The sequence below is a fragment of the Panthera pardus genome, unplaced genomic scaffold, assembly GCF_024362965.1.
Source record: "Panthera pardus isolate Hobbes unplaced genomic scaffold, ASM2436296v1 HiC_scaffold_17, whole genome shotgun sequence".
Lineage (NCBI taxonomy): Eukaryota > Metazoa > Chordata > Mammalia > Carnivora > Felidae > Panthera > Panthera pardus.
This window is the reverse complement of record NW_026526732.1, coordinates 81,533,468-81,553,886: the sequence shown is the minus strand read 5'-3', so window position 1 is coordinate 81,553,886 and position 20,419 is coordinate 81,533,468. Positions and strand designations below refer to the sequence as shown.

Below are 20,419 nucleotides of genomic sequence, written 5' to 3'. Positions count from 1 at the left end.
TGGTAGCTTTTCAGTCTTTTCACCTCAAAGCACACTAGTTTGAATATCGGTGGTGTGGTTAAGTAAGGTGGATTATCCTAACAAATGACTAGAAAACTTGGTATTATTGCACCATTTAAAAAAATCATAGGTGTGCCTGAGTGGCTCAGTTGGTTAAGCATCCAATTTTGGCTCACGCTATGACATCACAGTTTGTGAGTTCAAGCCCTTCATCGGGCTCTGGCTTTCTGCTGTCAGCACAGAGCCTGCTTCAGACCCTCTGTCCCTCTCTCTGTCTGCTCCTCCCCCACTTGCTCTCTCTCAAAAATAAACATTAAAAAAAAAGAAAAAATGATAGAAAATTTGTTTACATTTTGTGACAAGAAATAAATGATTGTATAATTTTTTGTAAGACCATGTCCTTTATTACTGATATCATTAACAAGGCCAGTATTTACTCTCTTATCCTGTGGCTGTGGACTGAAAATATTCACACTAAGCGCTTTTCCTGTAAGACAACCCAATATCCCCACCTAATGTCCATTCAGGACAAGATTTGGATGATTATGAACCTTGGTCCAGCTTACTACTGAGTTGCTCTATTTTTTACAGCTTCCCTTGGCTCCTAACTTTCAGCTGCACCTCCTCGCCATGGCCCTGCTCCTGCTTTTGGCCATTTAGACTCCACGGCTCTGATCCTTACTTTGTCTGAGGACTTGCTTGCATAGTCATTTCAGCATTTCTGGGTAAAATCAGATTCGTTCTCTAGGTGGTTCAAACATGTCCAGGCTGTTAGGGGGTCCACAAGGGACCACTGATTATAATCTGCTGAGAGAAGAAAATCTATAACCATCCTTCATTATTTGAGCATAACTGTTTCCAGGGACGCCTCGGTGGTTCAGTTGGTTAAGTGTCCAACTCTTGATTTCAGCTCCGTTCATGATCTCACTGTTCGTGGGTTCCAGCCCCAATTTGGGGTCTGTGCTGACAGAGAGGAGCCTGCTTGGGATTCTCTCTCTATCTCTCTCTCTCTGTTCCTTCTCTACTTGTGCTCTCTCTCTCTCAAAATAAATAAACTTAAAAAGAGAATTTTTTTTAAAAAAGCATAACTTTTCAAAATTTGGTTAAAAGCTTAATTCCTACTATTATTAATTTTGAAACAGCAATATTTTTATTGATGGAAAATAAGCTTAAGCAACATACTGGTAACATAGGTTGAAAAGTGTTTATGATTATGTGGTATAGATGGCTAAAAAATTGCTAAATATATTAATTGCATGTCAAACTCCAAAGAAATAGGCATTGGGTTGTGTAGTTTGCCATTTTACTTGTAGTTCAGAGATTGTTAGTAAGGAGTACTGACTGCTTTTGAAAGACACTTTCCCCTCACTAAATAAGGCTATTTGGAAAATGCAATGATTTCAATGTACAGGCATGGCATACAAAAATACAGGATAGAGTTATACATCAGATTAGTGCTGGGAATAAAAGCAACATGGGCTAGAATTTGGTATTACGTGCCTTGAACCTATCTGATTTATCTAAAGCAAAGTCTGGAAGGTTTGGGGGTATTGAAGGATCAACTCTTTAAAGGAACACATGTTGTTGTTGTTGTTGTTTTTTCTTTTCTAGGAGGATCAATCAAATATATTTCTATTATAAGGAGACAGGAAACACTTGCCAGCATAAAAATCATTTGACCTAATTCAAAATTTTAATGTATTTTTTTTCACTTGCAGGTTTCTTTTTTGTGCTGCTGCTCAGAAGTAGTTAGACTCCCTACAAAGTATGTAACAGTTTTGGTAACTACATTCATGGCCTTTGCTACATCAAGCAAATTTGATTCTCCTTAATCTTTCTGGAGCTGAGCCATTGGTAATAGTATATTCTACTCTGAAAAGAAAAAAAAATTCAAAAAGATTTGGATAAAATCATTATCCAAACCATTTATTATTGAAAAATCCAAGAATATTAGAATATTAAATTTTCTCAGTATTTTTTTTTATTTTTCCTAGAAAATGCATTCTAAGATTAATACTTTTTGAATGATTTTTCCCTTGTATCCTGGGCTTTCTTTTCTAAATTTAATGAATAATTTTGTGTGTCTTTTCACTTTTACTGTAACAAGGCAGCCACATAGCCAAATAAAATTGATTCAAACAGAAATGCATTCTTTTGCTCATATTCCTATTTTGAAGAGAGGATATTGTGTGAAGAAAGCTCATTTTCTATCAATCCTTCTTTTGATAAGCTAGTATGAACATATGTTACATATGGAAACTCACATCAAAAAAAAAAAAAAAAAACCCAGACTATCTGCTGCTTGATTATTAAATTTATTAGAATCTGTAGCATGCTTATAACAACGTCTGATTTGAAAATGAAAAATATAAACACTGTAGTGGAGATAGTAATGAGAGGCCTAAATTCTAGGAAATAATCATGAATTTCTAAATTTGTGATATACTAATTACATGAGAAATATATTTTCCATTACTTTTTACTTGATTCCGGAGACAATACATAACAGTTTACTATATAATTTTATTTACTTTTACTTCCATATATATAATTTATTATTATTTATTTTTTTATTTTATTTAATAATTTTTTATTATTTTATCTTCTAATTTTTAGAAAACAACATATATCTGAATACTGTTCCAAAAGAAAAGGATGCCCGATCTCCACTCATTGAAGCTACCAGCTGCTCCTTTCCTCAACCAATCCGTAATAGGGACTGTGAGGACCAGTGGTTCTCAGAGGTTAATCTGCATAAGAACCACATGGGGCAGGAGTGCTTCTTAAAATGTAGGTTCCCAGGTCCAGCCTCTGAACTTTTGATTCAGGAGGCCTGTAATGGGCCCTGGGATGTGCTTGTCTGACAAGGTCAGTCAGTTGGCCCCGATTCAGGGGGTTTTCAACAGCACTGAACATTATTGCCATCTTCCTTTTTTTTTTTTTTTAATATTTCCTTTTAGTCACATTGTAAGATTTTTCTTTTTTTCCCTCAAGTTTTTATTTATATTCCAGTTAGTTAACATGAAATGTAATGTTAGTATGAGGTATACAATTTAGTGATTCAATACTTCCATACAACACCCAGTGCTTGTCACAAGTGCCCTCCTTAATCCCCTTTACCTGTTTAACCATCCACCCCAGACCACCCACCTCCCCTCTGGTAACCGTCAGTTTGTTCTCTATGCTTAAAAGCCTGTTTCTTGGTTTGCCTCTCTCTCTTTTCCCTTTGCTTATTTGTTTTGTTCCTTAAATTCCACATATGAATGAAATCATATGGTATTTGTCTTTCTCTGACTGACTGACTTCGCTTAGCATAATACTCTCTAGACTCTTGCCATTTGCCATCTTCCTTTTGCAGAAGAAACAATATGGAAACCTGGTGAGGTTAAATTACAAGATTGAAAGTAACACAGATAATTGTTTAAAAGCTAAAATAATGCATGTTCAGGGCAGCTTTCTTTGCAAAATTAGAGATTTAATTAGATGTTCAATGTTCTTGATGTGACAGGGGTTAATATGGGTCCAGTTTTAAAACTTCTCCAAACAACTTCTCATCTTTAATTTTTTTTTAAGTTTATTTATTTATTTTGAGAGAGAAGGAGAGGGTGAGCGAGTAGGGGAGGGGCAGAGAGAGGGAGAGAGAATCCCAAGCAGGCTCCACACGTCTGTGTAGAGCCTGACGCAGGGCTTGAACCCACAAACCTGTGAGATCATGACCTGAGCCAAAATCAGGAGTCAGATGCTTCACTGACTGAGCCACCCAGGTGCCCCCCTAACCTCACATCTTTAAATAAGACACCATCTTTATTCTTAACTGTTCTTCAATCTTCTGTAGATATTCTGAACCTCATTTTTTGTATTTCAATTTAGTTTAGCAAATATTTACTAACAATGTACGATGTGCAAGGCACCAATCTAAAGCATACTTATTTTGCCTTCTCTACACTTTAACGGAAGCATTTTGACTATTTATATTTTGTCTTAATTTGCAGCTCAAAGCAAATGAAAGAATTGTAGCTTATCAAATTTGATGTTAAAACATGACTATTTAATCATATTTCATATTTAACAATCTGTACTTTTGGATTGATTCAGTAAATTAATTAGCTACTTAGGCGATATAAAACCTTAATGTGTTGAGTTATGAATTTTTAATATAGCAATTTTTCTGTTCATAGTTATAATATGCTTCTGGCATTAATTTTTGAAGTACAAAATACTTCTACCTAATTTTCTCTTCTGTTGTTCTGTCCTAAATTTAGAAAGAATATTTCAACTCCAAATTTCTAAAATAGGTAGGATTTGTGAACATAGTAAACAAAACCCACAACCCAATGTATTATCCAGAAAAAAAGTTGAATACAGAACCATAGATGGTGTAAAGTTAGGGATGATACTACCTACTTTCCCCACTAATATATATACCTGCATCCTGACATATCCACATATTACTGATGGCTCTAATGGACAAGCACCACAATCATTCTGCGAGAGTCTTGAGTATAGTAAGGATATTAGTATGTCTTCTTTATCTGTTAATGGTAGTTAACATATTGGACATTTTCAGTGTGCCAGACTTTTTGCTATATGCTTCAAGTGAATTATTCTCATTTAACTTTCACAATAACTGTATTACCATTTTGTTTTATAGATATGAAAAGACTTGGAGAGGTTAAGTTTTCCAAGATCACATAACCAGGGAGTGGCAAAGCTGGCATTTGAGTTGATCTAGAATATGCACATTTGACCACAGTGCTGAAAGTCTTCAGTACCTTTGAAACTCTTAAATAACTCATTTAGAGGGGTGGGAAATTATCTGGGTAAAAGATACATGTGCCTGAAGCTTAAAGCAAGATTGGATTTCAAAAAGGGTTTTCCAGGGGCACCCGGTAGCTCAGTCGATTAAGCATCCGACTCTTGATTTCAGTTCAGGTGATGATCTCACAGTTCATGGGTTCAAGCCCCATGTCTGGCTCTGCACTGACATTGGGATTCTCTCTCTCCCTCTCTCTCTCTCTGTCCCTCCTCTGCTCTCACTCTCTCCCTCTCTCTCTTAAAAAAAGCAAGCAAGCAAGCAAGCAAGGGTTTTCCATACTTCCCTTAACAGTCTCAGAAAGCATTTCTGTCTTATTACTCATATTCTAAAGACATCTGTACAAAAATTAATATAATCAGTGAAAGAATAAACTAATCCTTAATATCACAGCTTACCGGCCTCTTCAACCTCCACGGCTATTTCTTCTTATTATTTATAAAAATCCTGAATGACTTTCTTATTTTTTATCAGGACTCACTACATTTACTTCATCAAATATTTCAATTGGAAATTAGATGTTTTAAAAGACAGAACACCTATTTTGGACAACACATTAAAATATTAATACTTGCACAGATTTGATATTAAATTTTTTTTAATGTTTATTCATTTCTGACAGAGAGAGAGAGTGTGAGTGGGGAGAGGCAGAGAGAGAGGGAGACAGAATCCAAAGCAGACTCCAGACTCCGAGCTGTTAGCAGCACAGAGCCCTATGCGGGGCTTGAACTCACGAACTGTGAGATCATGACCTGAGCCAAAGTCAGACGCTCAAACAACTAAGCCACCCAGGCACCCTGCACAGATTTGATATTAAAAGTAGTTTCCAGAATATTCTTACTCCTTAAGTCTAAAACACATGCATAAATATTTCAATGAATATTTTCCTGTTTTTTATTCCTCTTGTCTATGGAGACGCTGAAGTGAGCATGGCTTACTTATAGGCCAGGCCGGTATACCATGTCACTCAAAACTGGAAAAGATCATTATGGATGTCAGAGGCTTCTTTTAATAATGCACAGAGACTTAGCAACTCTGTGAAGTGTTAGGACAGGAACATTTATAAATGAAGTTGTATCTCTTTCAAATACGTTTTCACATGGTGGCTGCATCTGTTCCATTAATATGCCCTATCAAACCGAAAAGCAAACAAGAGGAGAGGAGTTGCTTGAGGATGGATTTAAAAGCAAGAGCAAGAAAAGAAAGAAGACAATAGGCTTCTGATGAGTTTACCACGAAGGCAAACACTTACCTCCAGCTGGCATTTTAAAATTTGTTTATCTGGGTGAGGCATTAGATGGTATAAAAAGCAATCCTCAATAGGGTAGCATTTCTAAAAGATAATCAAATAGTGAAATCATTGAAGACAAAGAGCTTTAGTTATCTCAAGATACAGTATCAGACCTTTAGTTTTAACTCTTAAAATGAATGATTATTCATGAACAAAAGCTACTGATTTTTGGCCTAAAGAGAACATCTTGAAAGGACAGGTAAGAATTAGAATAAATAAGAATACTCTAATTTCTGATGAACATACAAGGGCCCAAAGGTCTTTTCACAATAAATAATCGGAGATAACTTTTGCAGGGAGCTAACTAGCAGATAAGAAAATGAACACTCAGATGTTATTAACCTACCAGCTTAGCTCAGTTTATTTTAATAACATTTATCAGGGATATGAATTGGAAAGTATTGGGGCTTTTTTGGTTTGTTTCAAACAGACAGCAATTTAAAATTACCAGTAGAGGGGTGCCTGGGTGGCTCAGTCTGTTAAGCATCCCACTTTGGCTCAGGTCATGATCTCACTGTTTGTGGGTTCTAGCCCCGTGTCTGAGCTGTCAGCACAGAGCCTGGAGCCTGCTTCGGATTCTGCATCTCTGTCCCTCTCTGCCCCTCCCCTGCTTGTGCTCTCTGTCTCTCAAAAACATATAAACATTAAAAAACATTTTTTTTTTAATTACCAGTAGATACACTTTGACACAAAACCAGGTACACCAGACCTCATGAGACCTAGGATCTGGCCTACGGACTGGGCATTTTCTCCCCTGTTTATCTTCCCTTGGCATAACTTTACTTGTCTTATCAGAATTCACTTTTGACATTGCCTCTTCTAAAAAGCCACTTGTAACCACCACACCCCCCCCCCCCCCCCCCCAGCTAAGTCTGGCGTCCATTGTGAGTTCCTCAATGGCAATTTCTTCATTGTTGGTGTCATTGTCATGTTTTGCATGACACCTCGGAGGTTTTCAATTTTCCAGTATGGGTCACCAAGAAGTGAATACAGGGTTTTTAATCTTACTGATGCCCCATGGTACAACAGTTTTAGGTTATATATTCCAGGAACAACTAAGGCAGTGTGATTCTTTTTTCTTTCTTTCTTTCTTTCTTTCTTTCTTTCTTTCTTTCTTTCTTCTTTCAGACAAAGAGAGAGAGCATGAGAGGGGAGGGGGCAGGAGAGAGAATCTTTAGGAGGCTCCATTCTCAGTGCAAAACCTGATGTGGGGCTTGATTTCACAACCCTGGGATCATGACCTAAATAGAAATCAAGAATTAGAAGCTCAACAACTGAGCTACCCAGGTGCCTCAGCAGCCTGATTCTTACACGTGATATACCAAAACAGTTCAAGATCAGTAGTCAATTAATTACTTAAATTCTGTTTATATTTTGTATTATGCATTTATCAGTTTTTCTTGTAATAAGGTCATATGTAACTTATTGTTTTTTAAACAGGGAAAGTGGAAATTTTTTTTTCTAGAAAAATAGTGTTGAGGCTATGCAGAAGGATAAAGAAACAATTTCAGAAATTTGAAGCAAATTGAAAATTAGTAATATGGTCTGAGACACAAATAGAATTTTAGGACAGAGAGAAATTTAAGAGGTCATCTTGCCCAAATACTTTATTTTATAGAGAGGTAAAGTGATTTTCCCAGGGTCCCACAGTGCAATAAATGGCAAAATATAGATTAAATCCCAAGTGCTCTGACTCCAAATCCAATGTCTTTTCTGGGATATCACAGAGCCTTAAACAGTGACAATAGAAACTGCATGTTTCTGGCTCCAGGTTAGCAATCTGAGCAACATATGTTTATTGCTTTATATAATGTAAGTGAGGAAAACATCTGTTGCCATTTGTGATGCAAATTTCTTCCTCTATAATAAAGGAATACCGCTAGAATAAAATGAATAAGTCTTTACATAAGATCATCTGGAAGAAGGTATATAAATGAATGTGGGCTAGCCAACTAATAGAATACATAGGGATATAGTTTTAGGGTATAGTTAGTTTCAAAAGTCACCAAATGTCAGGGTGTGTGTGTGTGTGTGTGTGTGTGTGTGTGTGTGTGAGTGTGCGTTGGGTGGAGACCATTTGTTTCCACTGGAAGAAATAAACCTGAAGCCAGAAAGTATCTTCTCAGAGGAGTAAAGGGGTGTCAGAAATGGGTTGGAGCCTTGGTTTTGCTACTGAAAATGCCTAGGTGATTTTGGGTATGTTACTTCTGTGATTTGGTATTGGAAGGAAAATAAAATAAGAATACTTTTTCCTAAAAATTTTGAGAAGAGGCATGCTAGGTCCTTAGCAAAGACTGAGACATCAATAAACAATAGATATTGTTGTTACTTGTGATTGTATTCATATTTCAGGTTTGCAGCTTACACAGCCTTGGTTGAAGATTGCACCCAAATAAATACCTAACAGACAATGAAGCAAAAAATAATACGTATAATTTGTCTTCAACACATAGTAACTGTGTAGATTCTTTTCTTCCTCTTCTCTTGGGCTGTATGTCATATAAAAAAATTGATACTGCTTGTTATCCAAACATCTCTCTGAATAAAAACTGGATTTCAGATAATCTTAATAGAGCTTTTTAAAATTTACATTTTGAGCACACAAAAGAAGGTTATTTGGAGTGGTTGTAATATTTTTTCAACTGGTACTACACCTTTCTATAATAAGCCTTATTTGGAAGAGATGTGCTCAAAGGCAATGGTTTTCCATGTGATTTTGGAGGCACAATGCATAGGAAAGAGGTTGGAAAAAGTTTACTGGAAAAATTACGTTCCTTTGGGAGATCCAAATTTACTTATAAATTCTTGTTACTGAGGATACAAGGAATTGAGGGTTTTCTTATGGATAGCAGTTATCTATACTCATTTGCTAGTGGGCAGAGAAAACTCTGCAATAAATTACAGTAATCTACTTTGTCTTGTTTGGGGTTGCTAAAAAAATCACAATGCAAGGAAGATAGAAATTCAAGTGATAATAATAGCTAATATTTATTTAAAACAGTGTGTGCTAGAAACTGAGGTGTTATGTATGAATCATATCATTTAATATGAGTGCAATTATCATCATCTCCACTTTATAGATTAAGAAATTGAGATCTTAAAATTTATAAGTTAGGAAATTCAGATCTTAAAAGCCATGCAAATTTACCTTGGGTCACTTGCTACTAAGAGGCAAACTAGTGAACCAAGGGGGGTAGTCTTAATTCAGAGCCCATGCTCCCATTCACAACACTATATACCTTCTATCAATGTAAAAAAAAAAAAAAAAAAAAAAAAAAAAGATAAATTCATCTCAACTGAGGGTAAAACAGATGTGTTCCTAGATAAAATGATGTAAGAGATGGGCTTTATTCCTCAGTGTTTTTAATATCTATCTTCCTGACTCGTTAGGCAGGTTACTTGTCTTAGTGTTGTGTCTATATAGTCAATTCCACACTCTCCCTCTAGTAGATTGGCTACTACTCTGCTTTTTTCTTCCCGGAATATAAGTTTTTCCTCTTTTCAAATAATCTTAATGTTCCTTTCTTTAACATTTTATCATTACTGTTCTACACAGATTAATATTTCTATTATTAAATATGACCAAAATATTGTCAGTTTAAAATTTTCCATCATTAAATCAATTTTTTTGTATTTTTTAATTTTTATTTTTTTATATGTTTTTGGAAAGAGAGAGAGGGAAAGCATGAGTGCAGGAGGGTCAGAGAGAGAGAGGGAGAGAGAGAGAGAATCCCAAACAGCCTCCCAATGTCAGTGCAGAGCCCAACTCTGGGTTCGAACCCATGAACCGTGAGATGACCTGAGCCAAAGTTGGTTATGCTTAACTGACTGAGCCACCCAGGCACCTCTGTTTGCATTTTTAATGGTTCACCTTACCAGCATTCAATTTTGAATATTTCTGCCTGATTCTTATATTTTGTTCATTTAAAATTAATGTTTTAAGTGTGCATCTTTTTCATAGCATCTATTTTGCCTTAACTTTCTTTGCCAGCATGTGTCATCTAGTCTTTCAGTAAGTCACAATAAATCCAATGGTAACGGAACAGTCTGCACTTTTGCAAGCTTTCTTTCAGTTCCACAGAAGCCTTTCTTAAAAAACAAACAAAAAAATATTTATTTATTTTGAGAGAGAGTGTGAGTGCACTCTCGCAAGTTAAGGGTGTGGCAGAGAAAGAGGGAAAGAGAATCCTAAGCAAGCTTCCTGCTGTCATCGCAGATCCCAACGTGGGGGCTCAATCTCATGATCATGAGACATTGACCTGAGCCAAAATCAAGAGTTCGACATTTAACAGTTTGAGTCATCCAGGCACCCCAGCAGGCTTTCTTAGATGTGCCTCTAAAGTGCTTTTTCCAAATTGGTAACATGCCTAAATGAGTCTCAAGATTAGTTCAAGCTTCTTTTTTACCTCACATTTTCACAGAGCACCTCTTTTTACCTAACCGACCCAAAATGCCTTTTGTGGTGTTTCTAATACCGGTGAATTAGTCAAATTTGTAGTTTATATCTTTTCATCAATTCAGGTGGTAAAACTGTGAATCTTTTCAATCAAAAAAGGCACTGAAATTCAGTAATGCACTGCTCTGAGAAAACAAAAAATACTAAAAACAGAATTTCCAATCACATAAATTAGGAGTCAATATTCATATGAAAAAGAATTATTCACTTCACACATAGATTTGGGGGAGCATATTTCTTCTAAAAGCCTAATGTTCTCTGTAAATTCAGAATATAAATTTCCTAGAAAATACTTTTTAAATTTTTCTTTAATAAAAATATTTAAGTAAAGTAACATACTTTAATTTGGGGAATAATTATTTTTACAGTATGTGATTTTAGGTATGTTAAAAAGATGTAATTCATGGTTGTAAAAGCTTCCTATCCTCAGCCATATTCTTAATCTTTCCACTTTTCTACAATTTGAAACTTTAAGATTCAAAATTACATACTTTAACAACAAACTTTTTTTTTTTTTTTCATGAAATTGATGTAGTTTAGTGGTCTTAAACACTTGGAAACTTTCACGGACTTTGCTCTTCTTAAAGCAAAGATACCAACCATTTTGACAAAGGTTGGGAAACTGTAAGATGTCATCTGGACTACGCTAATAATTATATAAATAATAGTATGAATTACTAATTTTATGTTAACAGTAATTGAATAATTGAAGACAATGGTAGGCAGGATTCCATAGTATAATGTTAATTCTAATGACCATAAGATCATAATCTGCTGAAAATTCTGTTAGGGTTTTAGATCAATTTGAGAAACTGAGGGGTGCTAAAATGGTGAGTGGTGACATATGAAATTGTCAATGAAATTGAAGCAGGTGTTAAAGTTATCAGGGTGAAATCTAACCAAGGGACCTGGCTCCAAGAAGTCTGATGAATGGTTCAAAAACACAAAAGCCTTATAGAACTAGCTGCTGCAGATGCCACTGAGTATGTTAAGGTGTTAGTTGATGGAACATTCTGGATAAGGACTACAATTAAAGGCAGCAGCTAAAGTGGGACTTAACTGGCTTCCTGGTTGTGCTAGAGTGAAAGGGTTAAGTTTATTCATTTTGGAGTAAGAGGGTGTGGTGTAGGAATCCTAGCTACCCTGTGTACAAGCTGAATGTCCTTGGATGAATTAGCCAATCTAATGTTTATTTTCCTCCTTGTAAAATAAGGATTAAAAACAGTACTTGGCCTATATGGATTTTGTGAAGATTAATTAAACAAGGTAGCCCATGATTACCTGGCATAGTAGGGATGTTTAGTTTCCTACTAGTTATATTGTCTTGATAATAAAACTTGGCTCCCTTATTGCACAGCAAGATCATTTAGTAGGAAGAGTTTTTTATACTCGGTACCTAACATGATAAATGTTTCTTGAACTACTAAATTGAACACAGAATTAATAATTTTCTCTGTGTAAATGGGTGTTGGCCTAGGGATTATTGAAGTTTCTATTTCTTGATAGAGAGGCTTACTACTGTTTCCACAATTTTATAGTATAAAATAATGCAAATTACTTTCCCAACAACAGCATTTTCTAACAACAGGCTTTTTAAAATACATGTTATATATTATTTGAAATTTTATGAGAGTTATTTTGTTTATGGTTAAAATAGTCTTTTAAAATTAATATTGTTTTTTGATTACATATGCCGCATTCATTTTATCCATCTTACTTATTTCAGGTTTACATTAAACTGGCTAATAATAACTTAGTATTCTCCATCTAAGGTTTTATATTTTGCGTAGAGGTAAACCATTTTCTTTTATGTTTTTACATAGATCCTAAAAATTTCTTCATAGATACCATTAATATTTTCTTTGCTATATATACAGATTGGCATTTAATGAATTTCCTTTCCTAAAAAAATCTGTTATGTGAGAGAAACATGATTTTCTAACACATTCTGTTCTGCCTCTTTACCCAAGCTCCCTTCAAATATTTTGCATTTAAATGCAGCGACCAACCTGAAGAGATAAGAGATCTTAGGCACATCTTTGCACTTTCACCTTACCCTTCTTTATAAACTCTTTTAGAAAAGTTGTTTGGGCCATGACACAAATAGCTGAATCACAACATTTATAGAAAAGTAGTTCTAAAAGGCATAAATTAAATGTTTTAAGATAATGGGAATCCATTAATTTTTTTATTCAACAAACATGTACTGATTACTTATTACATATTCCCATTAGGGATGAGTAAAGCTAGTATAAAAACTAGTATAAAAACTTGTACAATTTTCATGACAGTTATTTTACATTATACAGTTTTGTAAAATCCATTCCATCTTTAGAACTTCAAAGAAAATTGTAAATATACCCTAGTTAATAAATATCTATGTAAGGCTTAATGAGAAAGGATATGCTCTCGTTAAAACTGACAGCAGTTTTCCAATAGGATTTCAGTGACTGCAGTTATTTTGATAGTTTGTTTACCTATTTGTTTTAGTTACCAGACTACAGTTGTAAAGGGCAATAACCATGCCTCACTCAGTGCCTGGCACAAAATAGGAGTTCAATCCAATTTGCATAATGAATGATTAAGTGGAAATGAAGTGCATTTCACACATGCAGTACAAAAGGCAACTTTGCAACATTTCCCCTATTTGACTCTTAATCATCTCTGTGATAGATGAACTATGACTGGATTTTACATTTCTCAAATAAGAACTGCAAATACAGTAAACCATTAGTCTAGTGTTCATTAATTTGGAGTTCAAGATAATTCACTCTTGACTTATCTGAAATTTACCTCTGCAGGATTAGATATTAAACAAATTACAATAGACTTGAAATCATTGACTCTTTTTCATGGGCAGATGGTTAGAACATTGATACTTAATGTTTTAAAGAAATTTACAATAACTGCATGCAAATGCATGTCTTAATAAAGAAGGCTCATCCATTTAGAAAAGTAAGCTAAACAGAACTCCACGTAGAAATGATCGATGATTGATTCTATAAATGAAACTTCTACCCAATAGCAACCAAGTATTGTGTATAATACCAAAGAAAACTACAAAGACTCTGTCCTCAGTATGCTTAGAATCCATTTGGGATTCTAAAATATGAGTTTTAGAAAGAAATAAGGCAAAAACGATTTAAGAACGTAGACTAAATGTGCAACGTAACAGGTAAAAAGTGAGGAAAACCATTTATAATAATCATAATTTCTTGCAAGAGACAGAAATTTAATTTCACCTTGGGAAAAAGAAAAATTGTTTTAGAACTCAGTTTTTCCTCAGTTCTCCGAGTTCCCCCCTCCCCCAATGGCATCAATGCGTCTCTGTCCGACAGTCTCTGCAAGGATTTCTTCCTCCTCAAGGCCTCCATGTCACTGGCAAGCTCCAGAGGGCGCACTTCTTCGGAAAGCGACGGGGCGTGTCCTTTTCCTTCGCCGAGCCCTCCTTAGAGAGCTTCGGGGCGCCGTGCCGAGCCCGCTCCGGGTGACCGAGCTCCCCACTCACTCTCCTGGCGAGCGGCCGCGGGGCCTTCTGGGGCTTGTGGTCTCTGGGCCGTGGCCCTGCTCTCCACCCCTAAGGGTAGAAGGCAGGACGAGCTGGGCAGCGTTCCAGGCTCCCGGTCCGGCGCCGGGCCTCAGGGCGGGCACTCAGGCTTCCCCCGCTCCGAGAGGGCTCAGAGTCCCAGCCCCAGCGCTTCCCTCCCCGCCTGCACTGGCTCCCGGCGGAGGGCGCCCTCCCTCCTCTGCTGGAGCCCCGAAGGTAGGTGGGGAAGCGCCCCGCAGTCTTCCCCTGCCCAGCCTCGCCGGCCGTGCTCTCTGCCCAGGTGGCCCGCGGGTGCCTTTCCCATGGCCCTGGGCTTGGACATACATTCACCCCAGTCACACGGCTGTGTGGAGTTAACGCACGTTGTTGGGGTTTCCCTTCACTTAATTACGTCGATTGCGCCTGCATTCAAGTGCTTGGGGTTACAGGAGCATTGGCGCAGAAATCTATGAATTTCTGTGTTTTGTTCCACGCCTCTGAGCATGTTTAAGCCTAGCTTGACCACCGAAATGGTTCCTGAGGCTTCGTAGAGAAGGAGGGACCTGTGTTTTGAAGCTGTTGGTGGGAATGTCAAATCATGGAATAGATCTTTTATTGATCACCCACTATATTGGAGGAACTGTATAAAGTGCTGTAGGTATCTAATTGGCACACACATGGCTTTCTCACTCAAAGACCTCACAGGCCTGTCCTGGGGATGGATATACAGGTGCCCGAGAAACATTCAGAGGAAAGGGTGAATTTGCATTAGAAGGATCAGATAAAATGCTTTAGGACAGAGAAGCTTCATGGAGAAGGGGGCATTTTAAGGAGGGATAAGTACCAGATATTTAGGAAATAGGGGCTGAAGTTGGGAATTCATTACAGATGAAGGGGTTAGTAAGCAAAGGCATGAAGTCAGGCGTGCATGGAGAAAACAGAATGTTTTAGTGTGTCTAGAATGTTTGAAGTGGCAGGAGAAATTGCTTGGACTGAATTATGAAAGGCTTCTGGTAGCTTGGTAGTCTGGAATTGTGGAAACATGTTTTTGGACTTGGATTCCATCAGGATCCATAGATTATAAAGAAATGTACTGTGTTTAGTATTCATAGAATGCTCATAATGTCGAAAAAACACATAATAAGATGGGCTCTGTTCACGAGATGGGTATATTTTTCAATAGTGATGTTTTTGCCAAATTAATTGCATGCACATTGATCACTTTCTTGGGCTTGTTTGTGTTTCCTTTTTCCTATTTAAAATCGAGAATTTACAGTGCATCATGTGACTGCAATAAGAGTCGCCTGGCAAAGATTTGTGAGTTGCTATCTGCTATTCTACTTGTTTTTATTTGGGAAGACTTACTGCTTCAGAAGGGTTTTAGATCAAGTGCAATAAAGAGCATGTATAATTTGGGACATGGATAATCTGGATGACTTTCAGAGCAGGGACGTGGACCAAAATGACAAAATTCAGAGGCAAAATATGGGAGTGAGGGTCGGGAGTACAAACTGATGATAAGCATCGTTTTTATTCTTTTTATTTTTTATTTTTTTTCATGAATGATGGAGGGAATACCAGCGTTTGGAACCAGCTTTCCAAAACCAGTATTTTGGAGGCCTTGTTAAAGCTTAGAAAATACTACCTTAAATATGTTTTTGCATATATAAAGATATTAGGAGTCCAGTGGACATTGTGGTGAAGATTGGAGAGAATATTTTAGTTCTTTCACGGGGCATGTGTATGTCACATATGCATTAAACTTCTTGAAAAAGGTACTAGAAGTTGAAGGTCAAGAGTCACAATTTAATAGAGCCAGTTAAATTAGGCCTGGTCACTTTGGAGCATTATTGAGGAAGGCATATGACTGCACTGTGAAGAATGGATTAGAAGGAGCCAAGAGATCAGTCAGAAGGTTGATGCAGTAATAAAAGCAAGATATATTAGTGATTTGAAGAAAAAGTAGACACATCTTTAGGTTATAGAATTGACAGGGAATTGTATAGAAGGATAATTGGGGGAGTAGTGTCACTAAAGTCAGAGAGCAAAGCGTTTTAAGAATAGAGGAGTGGTCATTAGGATCATATGAGTGGTCAGATGATGCAGAGAAATAGAATGAGGATTTGCAAATAGCCATAAGGTTTGACAATTAGGATGTCATTTGTGACCTTGGTAAGAACAGCTAGGTTGAGTGGGGGTGATTAGAGAGGGCTTTTTTTTTTTTTTTTTTTAAAGCTGGAAGCAACCTGAGCATGGTTGTATGTTGAGAGATAAAATCAGTACAGAAAAAGAGATTAAAAGAGAAGAGAGATGGTTGATAGAGAAGAGTTGGTATGCAAATAGTGCATATTCTTAGAACATTGTGTGTGGTACATAAGTATAGGAAGATGTTGGCTATTTTGTTTTTTCAGTAGCATATCACAGAAAAACCAGAGCTTTCTTATATGCTTGCAGAGTACCTAGGATCTAGCTTGCTTACCTATCCATTCATTCATTAGGTCAGTCTCCTGGTATTTTTCATTGAGCACCATGTATTAGCTGTAGGGATTTCTGCTCTGAGCAGACATATAATGAGCTCAATGGAGCTTGCTTGTCACTGAGGGACATAGACATTAAACAACTAATTAAATAGGGAATTATCCAGTTGCGGTTGTGAGAAATGATGTGAAACAAGACTATGGAATGTTAAAAGCATATGTATTAGAGGAAGTTGTCATGGTCTAAGGAAGGCATTTTCAAGGATAGAACGTTTAAGCTGGAATCTAGAAGAGATCACTCTTGTTACCTGTGAGCCAGTCCTTCTTCTTGCTGTTTCCCTGTTAGTCATCTCTTAGTTCTCTGTTCATTGTTGGGCTCAGTTGCCCCTCTCTTGAACACTTGGTGTATATTTTATCAGTGGATTGGTGGGTTGGCAAAACTTTCAGGAAACAAAACTTGGCAAGGATCTTTTCTCAATCTAGTGTTTGCTGTATCTTAGTGACTAAATATGAACTAAGTGGCCATTTAATTTTATTCATGCTACATTGATTACCGTTAGGGAAAGAAGAGGGTTTGGGCAATGGCAAGTTGATGGTCAGCCACAGCCACCACTGACTTAGCCTCTTAACATCCTTTGGAGGAACCACAAGCAGCACAGATCCTGACACTTATTAGGAATTTTTGGTAACTGCCAATGATACCTAGGTTTTGTTTTCTTTGATTTAAAATTTTAATGTTCTCTTGGACAAGTGATTGGGGAAAAAGCAACTACTTATGCTTCTGTCTGTAGGGAAGTGAACATCCTCTTGCTGCTATAATTTTGCATTTATATAGCATTTGAGTGTGAGCTAAGTGCTTTTACAATCAATTTTATTATTCAGTTTAAAAGAGAGCCTACAGTCACCCCTGTCAAAATTTGTTTGGTGTTATTCAGGGAAGGGAATCATTTATAAAACTGGCCTTCTGTGATGGGGAAAACTGATCAATCAAAAGACTAGAAATAATGAGGGACAAGGTGAACATCATCTAAAGACAGCTGTTGATAGAAGACATTGGCCACATGGTACCTTTTTTCACAATGAAAGAAGGAAAAAAAAACCCCACAAAACCAAGTAGAAATACAATCTTTCAGAAAGCCAACTCCCTCATGATTTGGTTTGTAACTGCAGTACTCAGGGATGTTTTACAAGTGAAAATATGTGTCCTTAAATCTACATCCTTAAAGTATTAGGTTTTATTTAGAGCAAGTGTTGGCAAACTTTTTCTCTACAGGGCCAGATATAAATATTTCAGGCTTTGCAAGGCCATGCTGTTTCTGTAGCAACCATACGACTCTGAAATTGTAGCACTACAGCAGCAATAGACAATACATAAGCTAATGGCCATGGCTGTTTCAATAAAACATGGTTTCTACAAGCAATGCCACCCAGATTTAGCCTGTGGGCCATTGTCTGCCAGCCTCTGATCTATAGCACTTCTGAGAATCGTTTACAGACTAGGGATGTTATAGATTAGAGTGATTGATATTCAGCTCCAAGCTCTATGAAGGCAGAGATGGACTTGTCATGTTGACTGTTGTGTCCCTGTGTCTAACACAGTGCCTGACAAGTAGGAGATGATTAAACATATGTGTTGAATAAAGGAAGGAGTAGCAAGGCTCTCTGATGGAAAATTACCTAAGGTGGGGTAAGTGGTTCTATATTCAGATTTTCAGGTTCCACATCATGTATTCTATGGTACTACCATGTTGGGTACAGCAAATATATTGCAGTTGAGTGCTTAATTCGGAGAACAAATCCAGGGAATGCTTGCAAAATGTAAAAGAGCCAGTGATACAAAATGATGGTAAAGAACAGTAGGTCTATGAGTCTCCATCAATAAAAATACATACTACATCCTTTGGAAGGGACCTGAGAGAGAATATATTCCAACCTCTTACTCAGGCTAGGGCTTTCATTATTTGCCCTGTTTTGTGTGCCTTGCTAACTAGCATTATGCTAGATAGCCTCTTTTGGTCCTCCAGATTTCTCCACTCCTCCATTCTGCTGATTCATACCGCTCTCTGCTCCCTCCACAGTCCTAACAATGGCCTGTAGGATGAAACGTCACAGCTCCTGTCAGGTGTTCCTTTCCCCATGGTGCTCTCTCTCCTGGTTCTGGTAACTGCTTCCTCCTCTCATCCCCTTAGGCCTGGAGTAAATGAAGGATGACCTTGCCCCTTTCTGTTGTTGGCCACCAGGATATTGTGTTTCCCCCTTAGGTCACCCACACTTGTAGAAACAGTGTCTTTATTTTTTTATTTTTTTAAATGTATATTTATTTTTGACAGAGAGAGAGACAGAGCATGAACGGGGTAGGGTCAGAGAGAGAGGGAGACACAGAATCTGAAGGAGGCTCCAGGCTCCGAGCTCTCAGCACAGAGCCCGACGTGGGGCTTGAACTCACAGACCGCGAGATCATGACCTGAACCGAAGTTGGACGCTCAACCGACTGAGCCACCCAGGCGTCCCATAGAAACAGTGTCTTTATTAAACTCTCCTTATATTACCCAAATTGTGGTGCCCTTAGCTTTCTCCTTGGACCCTGGTGGATATAGTATTCCTACCACTTTTTCAAAGGCACCTATTGTATGTCACTGAATGACTTTTAAGTCCCCCAAAGTCAGTGACTGTGGCTTCTGTTTCTTACAATCACAGGATCTCAGGGTGAAAGTGATCCTGGAAGGTGAGCCATGTAACTTTTCTGTTCAGGGTTGGGGTGCATTCTGCCCCATCCTTATCAGAGCTCATTGTACCTGAATACCTTCCACAGAATTCACTACTCTTAATGTTCTCTCACACATCTTTAGCCACAACTGACTGGTAGAATATGTATAGTTAATTTCCATCCATTGTCCTTGTCTTGTTCCTTGGGGTTTCATGGAATAAGTCCAGTTTACATTCCATTCCTCTTTTCTTCAGACAGCAGGTTTCTGAGTTCCTTTACCATCTCTATCTGTTTACAAGCAGTACCTAGAACAGAATCTCTTTTTCCATCTGTTGTCTGATCATGCTCAGTTGAGAATGAGCATGATAACTTTCCATGGAGGCTTACTACCTCTGATGAATAGAAGGATCAATATGTCCTCTTTCCTTGTTTTGGAGATTTAAGAGGGAACGTGATCTGACTCCATTCCATATTCCCCACCTCTGCCAATTTAAGTGTTACATGTCATGTAAACAGCTATCTTTGACAATGGCTTATTTTTTTCCTTGTTATTGAGTTTATATTTAAAGACTGTCTATCAAGGGACTAAAGTAGTTTACAAATTGTAGATCTATAGAGGGCTATGTCTACTACCCAGTTTCCTTTTGCTTTTCTTCAAATATCAAAAGTACATTGATCATCATTTAATTATTTTAGGGAGTACTATTTAAAGTATTTTACTGAACTTTTGGAGCGCCTGGGTGGCTCAATATGTTAAGTGTCCGACTTTGGCTCAGGTGATGATCTCATGGTTCCAGAGTTCGAGCCCCATCCATATCTGGTTCTCTGCTGTCAGCACAGAGCCTGCTACAGGTCCTCTGTCTCCCTCTCTCTCTTTGCTTCTCCCTGGCTCACACTCTCTCTCTGTCTCTCTGAAAAGTAAATAAACATTTAAAAAAAAATAATAAAGTATCTTACTGAACTTTTCATTTAGGTTTCAAATCTCAACAGCATATATCACCAGACTCACAGATTTTTTTAGCATTTTGTTCCTTTTTTTTTCCTGGACATTCACTCTCACTTATGCCAATTACTATATCTCTTGCATTTTGGAAATATAACAAACTATTGAAAGGCAGTATTTTTTGGTTGCTAATCAAACTGACTTTA

At 37.3% G+C, this 20,419-nt stretch overlaps 1 protein-coding gene across 1 annotated transcript in view; it reads left to right on the top strand.

The window, feature by feature from the left end:
• Positions 1-14,047: 14,047 nt before the first annotated feature.
• Positions 14,048-20,419, top strand: part of MEI4 (meiotic double-stranded break formation protein 4) — a 209,232-nt gene continuing 202,860 nt past the window's right edge. The window contains exon 1 of the mRNA XM_019442701.2: positions 14,048-14,323. The gene's annotated coding sequence lies outside the window, so the exon portion shown is untranslated. The remainder of the gene's footprint in view (positions 14,324-20,419) is intronic.